Genomic DNA, 10,000 nt, shown 5'->3' on the forward strand with positions numbered 1-10,000 from the left:
AGCTTCTGAGAAATATGAATGAACAATCAAAAAAAGGGAGAAAAAAAGATTTATTTTCTTTGATGTCTGCTTTTTCTAGATAAAATGAAAGCATTTATTCATTTTTATTTAGAACAGTTTTTTTTCCAAAAATGATGAAGTAGCCAAATAATGGATTCTTGAGTAACTTACTGTAAAGAATACTGGGAAGTTATATACATTATGAGGTATATTTTTGCAAGTTGTGATTTAGAGGATAACAGAGAATTAACAGAAACACAATGAAAATGTTTCAATGAGAGTGATGTGTTGAGATGAACATATATTCAAAGTAGAGTACTTTTAGCAAATGATGTACAACAACTCTCAGTTTTATAAACAATATTACAGAAGAATTTTATCAATAAGAATAATTTGGATAGTATATTGTTTATTCAGAAATGTGCTTGATAAAAAAGTCAAGTTTTATTCTATTTGATTCCAAAGATTGAAAAGCTTTGAGAGGAGTGGTTACAAATGATGGTACTGTTAGGAAATCCATAGCACTGTGATTGATATTTCACAAAGAAAATCATATGAGAAAATGTTTGTGGTACTTAAATGTGTAAGAATTTTAAACAGCTAATGTAAAATACCTGAAATTTTATCAGTGATAGGGACTGTTGTGTATGAAGGATTTGTATTAAGATCGTCTGTCACTCTTTATTGATAAGACACTTTTAGCTACAGTCATATAGCTATAATGCAGACAATGCAGTACTTGTTTTTCATCTCACAGAAACCTAATATTAAACAGAGATCAGGAGGGCATGAGTGATCCATGTAATCACTTCATAAATACGTGGTGTGGCTTTGTTACTGTGGCCTTTAGTGGGTCACCCTTGTACATATTCTGTCCAAGGTGTCGAATTTGCAGTCAAGTAAAGAAGACATTGCTATGTTACACAAACTTTTTTTTTCTTTTTTTCACATACCTCATACCTAGATATTATAGCACTCTAAAAGAAAACAGTACAGGGAAGTTTAACAAACACAATATAGCCCTTATTTTTTGCATTCAGAATATCATATGTAATGTTAATTGTTATATTGTTTGCTAACAATTTCTTTCTGTTTTTGCTTATTGTGAAGCTTTGTACAAATATAGCTTTATAGGTAATAGTTTCAATAAGTTTATTAGCATCAGATCATTTGTTTCCAGTACCTTCATTTCAGTTTTCATTACTTTATATTCAGCTGAATGCCAGCTTTTTATTTAAATAATATTAATTACCTTTAAGTGCAATCCAGTCCCTGCTTAGAATCAGACAATGCTACTAACTGATGTCTAATTCAGATTTTGTTCACCCTCATAATTTCTCTCGTGAGGATTTATGGCCTTTGGAGAGCTCTCTGTTATGGGACATTGTAGGGAAGATATATTTATATATCTGTATTTATTTGTTTGTTTTGTCTGAATGATAAAGCAAACTGTTTAATTTGTTCTGGGCCTTGATTAAGTACTAAGTGGCAAAAGCATTCCCACTTTGATGTATGTCTGTTAAAAGTCATGTAACCACATCAAAGAATCTCCAGCATATAAATGAGAAGTCATTTGTAAACTTGGTTTTCTTATTACTTATTAAATATCAAGGCTACTTATAATGACTCCTTCAGTGAAAAATAAAGAGGGTTAAATCCCAGATGTGACCATAGTAAAATAAATGGCCAGAGGTGTTTATTTTACTTGAAAATCAGCTTTTTATTTAGTATCATTTTTGTGTTTTGCATTAGCTATAAATAAGTACCACATGAAGATTGCTGAAATATTAGCTTGCAAGTGAAATTTATATACTATAGTTGTATTTGATTATTTTCATCAGCTTCATATGCAGGCACAGATTGTAAAAGATTATTATACAACAGTATTTTGTTGCTAAAAAATCTTACCACTGAAACTATAGGGAGATCGTTTTTTGTAATCTAAAAGGTAAAAGGAATTGCCCAGTAAAGCAGTTTGTATTCTGCTCTAAAGATGTTTTTATATAGACATTAATGCTAAGTCATTTTGTATCATTGCATTGTGGTTACAAAGTACCATTCATTGACAGTGATGCAAATTATTCTTTTCTTTTGGAAACTCTATAGATATGCTGTTATTGATAACACATAGGAGAGTTTGAAGCAACTTTTCTTAGTCCATAAAAAATGAACAATCAAAATGACATCATATGCAAATTTCTGTACTAGTTGAAATTGGCCAGATTTTCTGCTTTTGCATACTAAGACTTAGTTGCTAGTATGAATTATATTTTTAGGTCATTCAGTCAATGTAATACTCGCACATAAGTGACTTACCACTGATTACATATTTTACTGATATGCATAAAATTAACTGCCAATTATACTGATTTTTGTTAGCATAGTTCATTGCTTTTGGAACTTCTGTAATAGGTTTAGGTGCATTTATAACAAACTGAATGATGATTTGTGTTTTCCCATTACCAGTACTAATTTTTTCTTGGTGTTCATTCTGGTGGAGTGTTATTTATGATTTTTAATATACAGTTCTTTTATAGATGCCATCATGTTGAAGTGAGTTAATAATGGACAGTGCTTACAAGAATTCATTGTCATATAGTTTTTTTTAGTATTAGATGTCACAATAGAATTAATATAATTTTGGTTGTATAACCTTGTATTATTGAGTTTATTATTCTTGATATAGTCGTAAATAAAGGGTTGGAGAAACTTAAAAGAATATCATAATATTGGTTGATGGCTGATATACTTTGTATTTTTGCTGCATTGTATGAAATGGAAAACTACTAAATTAGTGACCACATAACAGCAGCTAGGTTGTCATAAATCAGCCTGAATGAATTACCTCACATAACTATAGACATACCAGCATTTGAATTTTTGTTCTGTGTAACAAAAGAGGGAAAACATTGCTAGTTTCTATACTGCCAGGCAGCTGATTTTAAAATATTAAAGAGATCATTCATTTCTAAAAGATTTAATGTAGTTTCTCCTATCTGAGTAGTGGACTTACAAAAGTATAGTAATACTGGGAAAAATAGTGAATGTGTAATATAATAAACAACATTGGTATGAGGAGGTTTTAATAGAGTGTTAGGTATCATGGTCTGAAAATTTTAGTATATTGACTAGAATTTATTAAATGTTCATATGAGAGAATCACAGTAATTTGCAGTTTTGGAAGGTAAGAACCAAAATAAACTAAAGAGAATCCCATATATACCCATGATGGTAAGGCCCTTAAATATCATACTTTTAGAATTTAGACAAATAAGTAGAATTTTAAATTTGAAGATGTAATTCAGAAAAGTCCAAGATATTTGTGTGATGAAATATGTTTTGTTTAAATTTACATTTTCACAGTGAAGAAGAGTAGGTGTCTCCCTTTATGTGTGTTTTAGATAAAAAGTAATAAGATTGAGAAATTCAGTTAAAATGTACAGAAATTAAATATATCAAGTAGGAGGTTAGCATATTGATTAGATAACAAACCTATACAATAAAACTGAAATTGATACTAAGTAGGATTGATCATGAAATATGTATTAATATATGGATTTTTTAGAGCTATTTGAATAACAGACAGTATTAAAAAGGATAATAGAAAACAATATTGATGAATATCTGACAATATCTTCCTCATTTACAATTGTTTTATTCATTTTGAGAAAGGAGGATATACTATATTTGTAGTTGGTTTTGTAACTGATAGTAGTGAATTAGTAAATAGCAGTGCATATTGTGAAGTGATGAAAATACTGATAAATACTTAAAATCAAAAACAATTTTGTGTTGTGATCAAATTTAAGTTTAGATGACAGCTTTTGGATGTAAGATTGAGTCTTTACTTGGGGTTAGCTTTGCATGCCTGCCTTTGAAAAATGTACTTGGAATATACTTCATATTTTATCATGGTTTGCTGTTTCAAATTGCATACTTGAAGATAGCTCACTGTTTTGAAGATGCTGTAGTGGTTGATATTGAAATACAAAACTGCTAATGCAGTTTTCCTAACAAGTAGATTCTGCACTATCTGATCTCATGGGTCAATAGCTTGGCCTTTAGCACAGGAGTTAGTTTTTATTATACAAGAAAGTTTCTGTAGGTGATTAGTCCATTTTTGCTGTCAGAACTTATATACCATCAGTATTTAGCATATGATGTTGTAGTGTTCACATTTGATATTGAAGTGTATGATTCTGTGGAAAGTGCAGATTTGTGGTAACTAGGAAAAAAAAAAACAAGATGATTGTCTTCATACTTTTTATTTAGTGCATTTAGAACATAGAGCACTAGACGAGAAGAACTGTGCTTAGAGAAGTGACAACCCAATTTTGTTTAGAATATGAGATGAATTTTATGTTTTTGTGTAGCAAAGGTTTCCATGTCTTCCTAAAGCTTATGTAACTTGTGCTGCAGTGTTTTCCCTCTAATGTTGCATAGCATATTATCATCATGCATTTTTATTGATAGTTTTATGCACTGGGTAATTACTCACTTTGTTTTCCAGAAGGTTATTTAAAAGTAAAAATTATTATTTTCAGACAGTTTGTTGATATGAAGGTAGATATTCAAGAAATAACTCTTTCCTTATATTTCTATATTGTTTTACTGTCTTTATTTACGGTAAGATAACATTTTGGTGCTTAGTTGGATGTGATAACTTTTTTCTTTCATTATTTTTGTGTATTAGACTGATTAGGAGAGGCATGTATGTGTTAAACAATATAGTGTAATTTTTAATAGCTTTTTTATGAAAAAATTATGTTCAGCCTCTTACAAGTTAATGTTTAACAGCTCCCTTTGAGTTTCATTAAAAAAATAATCTTAACAAAGAAAAATGCCACTGGATGGAAAGACGTTTAGGTCAGTACATTTCTGTATTTTTTTCTTTTTTAATAAGATTTCTCTCATTTACATATAGTTTGCCACTGAATCTATCAGCTTATTCAACCTTATCGTTGATAAAAGCACTGCAAGCTGCCAATTTATACAGAACATTTATGGTAAAAAAATAAGTATAATACTATTTAGTGTAATACCCTGATAAAAACATATCCATTCTATTTTATTCAATACAGAAGACCAAAAACCAAAATGCCTAGATAAGCTTTAAAATTTTATAGATTTTTTACCTTGTAAGATTCATATGCTACAGAACCATAGACCAAAGATATATTTTCATACAATGCCTCCCATTAAAGGCTGGTAATAATAACTGATTAACATTTTCTTCCTCTTTCATTAAATGGAACACTAAAAGATAAATTTCAAAAAGTTGTTGAGAAAGGTGTATTAACTAACAAGCATCAAACCATGATTTATTACAAGGTTATTGTCACCGGTTTATATATCTATTCTTCTGCACAGCAATTTATTAAAAGTGTACATGCAGCCTCTCTACTAAACAACATATCAATAGCTATACAGCAATTTTAATTTCAATTATGATAATCGTCACCAGTTATGATATTTTAAAATTATGCTCTTCCTTCCATTGGTGTTTTCTCCAGAATGTTATTTCCTATGCATGGTGTACTGTGTTTACATCATTGTTTTACTGTTACTGAAAACATCGAGCTAATTTGATAATATTTTGTTTGCTACAGTGTTAAGAATAATTTATGTTTTGTTTTGGAGGATTGAGTAATAATAAAAAAATAAAAAAAATACTGATATTTTAATCTTGTATTTCATTAAAGTTTAGAAATACAAAATGGATGTACTTCATTATTAGTGTTTGGCCATCAAATGGTGGCAGTGAAGAATTGATTTAGCTTTTCTTTGTGACTTATTTAATATTTTCTTTCACAGCTTGTCAGCTTCAGTGGTTGAGGAAAGATTTGTTGAATCATTATGGTATATTGCTGGTTTGCTTAATGAGAATTGTAGAAATGTTTTTTCATTGTTTTAGAATTAATACAAACATTTTAGAAGTTAATAGCATTTTTTTACTTTGTTGATTCAGATTTGCAATTCTGCTACTTTGTAACTAAAAGTATTTTCTGAGAGTACAAGATAAAAAGAATTGATTAATTGTTAGATTCTGCTTTATAATGAGACTGACTTAGATATAAGTTTTCTTTTTTGCAGGAAGTTGTCTTTTTTCCTAAGCAACAGAAAAGAGAAATCGTAATAACCTGATAGGTATGCTTGAGTGTGTGCGGTGCTGCATTTCAGTATATGGTAATAAAACTTTAGATAAAAATTGAGGCATATTATTTATCCCTCAGCTGAATTTGTTTGTGTGTTCAGCTGGCTTACTGTACTGTAATCACTTTTATTCAGCATAATTTAGTGGTAATTCCATTTTTTTTTCTTGTAGATACAAGAAAGAATATAATACTCATGTTTCTCCCTGGGTTTGAATTATGGTATCACTAAATCATTGAATAAAATCTGATTATGTCTTAAATGTGAATGAAATGATATGGACTTTGTAAATAAACCTGCTGCTTAATGAGAAGCTAAGCCTCAAAGTGTGATTAAAATGCTTGATGTAACAAGTTATGTTATCCCTCTTGCATTTAAACATTTGCTTGATTCAGGGATTGTGGCAGCAGTGTGACTCAATGTTTTTGACATGGATACTAGATTTAACAAGTTCACTACACTGACTATTTTTATAAATAGTCCCTTAACACAATACTAAATGAAGGTACTAACTGAAGGGTCTTAATAGAAGTATAAGAAGTATACTATGCAAAATTTTACAACTCTTATTTTTGGAAAACATGCCTTTTACCAAGTGAACATTAGTAATCCATGGCAGTTTTCATTACTTTTCATATTAAGGTCCAGTTGTAGCATCCAGTTGGTGACAGTGATTTTCATCTTGAGAATTATGCTATTTGAGTGTCCTCATTTTGTAGATTGTCCTATAAACATGATAACAGACATTGAAAAAACTACTGAATCTCATAGTACTTCCTAGATGGTATGAATCTATAAATCTATCAATTTATTAAGAGAGAAGTGATTTTTACAGTCATAACAACAGAAATCCCACAGTACATACAAAATAGTTATGGAACCTTAATTATTAGGAAAACAATTCCTGTAATGTTCTCTTGTACCTAATTTTCAATCCTTTAATTTTTTTCTTAGTTCATTTCCTGATGTTAGTTTAGTGACTGCATGTATGGAAGACATATATCTTAAATATAAATATAATTTGTTACATTTATTGAACATTAGACCTCTGCAGTGCTTTTTACTAATGAGGTTTAAAATTTAGAATCTCTTAACACAGCTGCAGAAAACAATTAATTTGTTTAGATTTTTTTACATTATATATACTATCACTAAATCCTATTTTGCAGTTTGTTTTTAAATACAAAAATAAGAATGTAAAGTAATAGCCTTTACAGAACTCAGGATATAAAATTGAAAGTAAAAAAAAAAAAGTTTAAAAAAGATATGACTGAACCCCATTTCAGAACATAGGATCCGTGTCTAAATGTGTCTAAGTAAAGTGTAAAAGGAAGTCCCTGCAGCTGTTTGTATTTCCTGTAATTGACATTGCATTCTTGTACTTGATTTTTTTATGGGGATTACTTATAACACCTATATACTACAATTCTCTCACAGAAGATTGGTCATAAATATCACATTTAACTAAGAAAGATTGCTTTTTACTTCTGCCCTTCACCCATTTTATACTGCTAGTGCTGTGATAACAGTTTTGAAGAAGTATTTAATCACACACTGGTACATCTGATTTTCAAGATAAATTTCCCTTATCAAAAGATTTTACATAATGCATCAATATGGCATCAATATTAATATTTAAGGTGACTGGTTCTCTATTATTAAATACTCTTGTATCGATATATAATTTCTATATTTCATTACCCCGATTTTTTCTATATTTGATCTTATAAACATGACAAACGAGCAGGAAGAGGACAAGAAGCTCAAGTGAATAAGAACCCTTTATCATCGTCAGTGGAGGCATCTGTGGCATGTTGCTATGATCGATGAGTATGATAAGTGGCGCTGATGACATTTAAAAGTAAAAAAGCACACGGCTAAATATGGTGGTTGTCCTTATCTCTCATATCCTGCGATAAACTACTACGGGCGAGATTACAGTAGTCAGTACAACCGCTATTCGAATATGACGTAATAAATTGTCACTCATAAATTTTATGATGCCCTCATTGTCACGACATATCCTCAGCGGAAGATTTGGGGTATTTCGAGACACGCATATAACTACAGTTGCTCAAAGTGCCGGTTGCATACTCAGATATGACACATTTCCGCCAAAGAACAGGATATGAATGGAAGCAAACAAACAAAAGATGCACATCCACAAACACGTCCAGTACTGACTGATTATGTATAAATCCGCTAGTCTCTATAAACGTATTTGTAAAATAATCGTATTTTAACAACTTTTGAAAACTTACTATTAATCATAGTAGTCCATTTTTCTACAACAATGTACTCAAATATGCCCATGAACGAGTATTCTCTGACACGTCCCAGTAAACAGCAGTCTTATCAGAATGATGTCACTCTTTCGTCATCGAGGTCTCGTATAACGCGCTGGTATTAGTCGCCACTACTTTTTCATGGTCTATCTGCAGACACAGTGCTATAATACAATATGAACTGAATGTTGGACGTCTTTTCGTGTTGCATGTATAGCAATCAGATTGACTTCCTTAGTAATTTCATTACAAGTATACAATTCGTTGATTATTTTGTTTGCTAATACAATGCTTTATGTTTAAAGAAATAACTTTACCCTGTTTTTAAGTTCACATATATAATAACTAATCCAGCTCAATATCATTTTTTGAACAGCAGTAAGTGAACCTAGCAACCACGTTACAGTTAGAACAGTTGCTGTTAATCAATTCTCTTGTCCAAGGCTTAAACCCTGATTTTGTCTTGACTGTATCTCGCATTTGTCGCTATACGTATTAAAATTTCCAGGACGAGGTTAATATCAGAAGAAGCCTAAGATAAATAGGAAAATCCCTTCCTCAGCAAGTGGACCTCTTCTCTTATCAGTGTGAAATGTTATCTTTTAATCTGATATCCGAATCTGAAGCAAGCAACTCTTATCTCCGGAAGTTTAGCATCAGAAAAAAAATAGGTCGGTCATTTGAATTACTCATGCGGTTGCTCGTTCCTGGTTTCTCAAGAAGCGTAACCCAAGAAGAAGCGTATATACAGGGGGAGTGGGGATGTGCGGCTGAGCTGATTTTATAAGGTGTTCTGCCTCACACTCAGCGATCCTGGAAAAAGCTCAACCGATTTAGTATGTGACCTTCAGCTTGTTGCAATTTTTCAGTGATAATACACTTGGTTTCCTGATAATACTTAAACTATGTATTTGTACGGAGTACACGATAATCCGTCATAAAATTGTTTATCTCTACTGTTGGCATCAAACACAACTTTCAAGTCTTCAAACTTATTGCATAACGGCCTTCATGATTTCATTTATGAACACCTATTGTCGACGGGACTCTTAATCGACAAGGACGGATATGTAGGAAAACACAAAACCTCTTATTTACTGAAGCGAACACACCAGTGTTTCTGTTTTGACAATAAAAATTGGATTTTCGAGAGAAGCATCTGAAATATATATATATTTTTTTTATAAAGTGGCGATGTTGCCAGCGCTACAATACACTCTGGCTATAGTCTATTGTCTATATTAAGAGCATGCAATTAGTGTCACTTTCATCTCGTGTCAGCCACTCCCTTCACTCTTTATACAATATTGTATTATATTATCACAGACGCTCCATACACTACGAAAATAATAAAATGAAGCGTATCTTTGTTACCTCTTAAACTTCCCCCTGAATCTTTGATAAACCATTTGGAAAAAAAATCATTCTCTACCATGTTTTTATCGTCTAACTGCTAAAATCATAAAGTTATACAGTAACAGACGGCTGACAGATAAGGGTGTGAAGGCCAATTGCTTTTTAATATTATGTGAATGTCTAAAGCTTATATGCCAGCATAGCTA

General features: G+C 31.1%; 1 protein-coding gene across 2 annotated transcripts in view; it reads left to right on the forward strand.

Annotated features, from left to right (window-relative positions):
• The window catches only part of LOC113812469 (lipase maturation factor 2), a 27,236-nt gene extending 21,028 nt beyond the window's left edge, over positions 1-6,208 (forward strand). Inside the window, exon 11 of one of the 2 annotated variants that reach the window (XM_027364369.2) lies at positions 1-6,208. This exon is cut by the window's left edge and continues 465 nt beyond it. The gene's annotated coding sequence lies outside the window, so the exon portion shown is untranslated. The other variant, XM_027364370.2, reaches the window with a different exon arrangement.
• The last annotated feature ends 3,792 nt before the right edge of the window (positions 6,209-10,000 follow it).

Source organism: Penaeus vannamei, chromosome 4 (assembly GCF_042767895.1).
Source record: "Penaeus vannamei isolate JL-2024 chromosome 4, ASM4276789v1, whole genome shotgun sequence".
Classification (NCBI taxonomy): domain Eukaryota; kingdom Metazoa; phylum Arthropoda; class Malacostraca; order Decapoda; family Penaeidae; genus Penaeus; species Penaeus vannamei.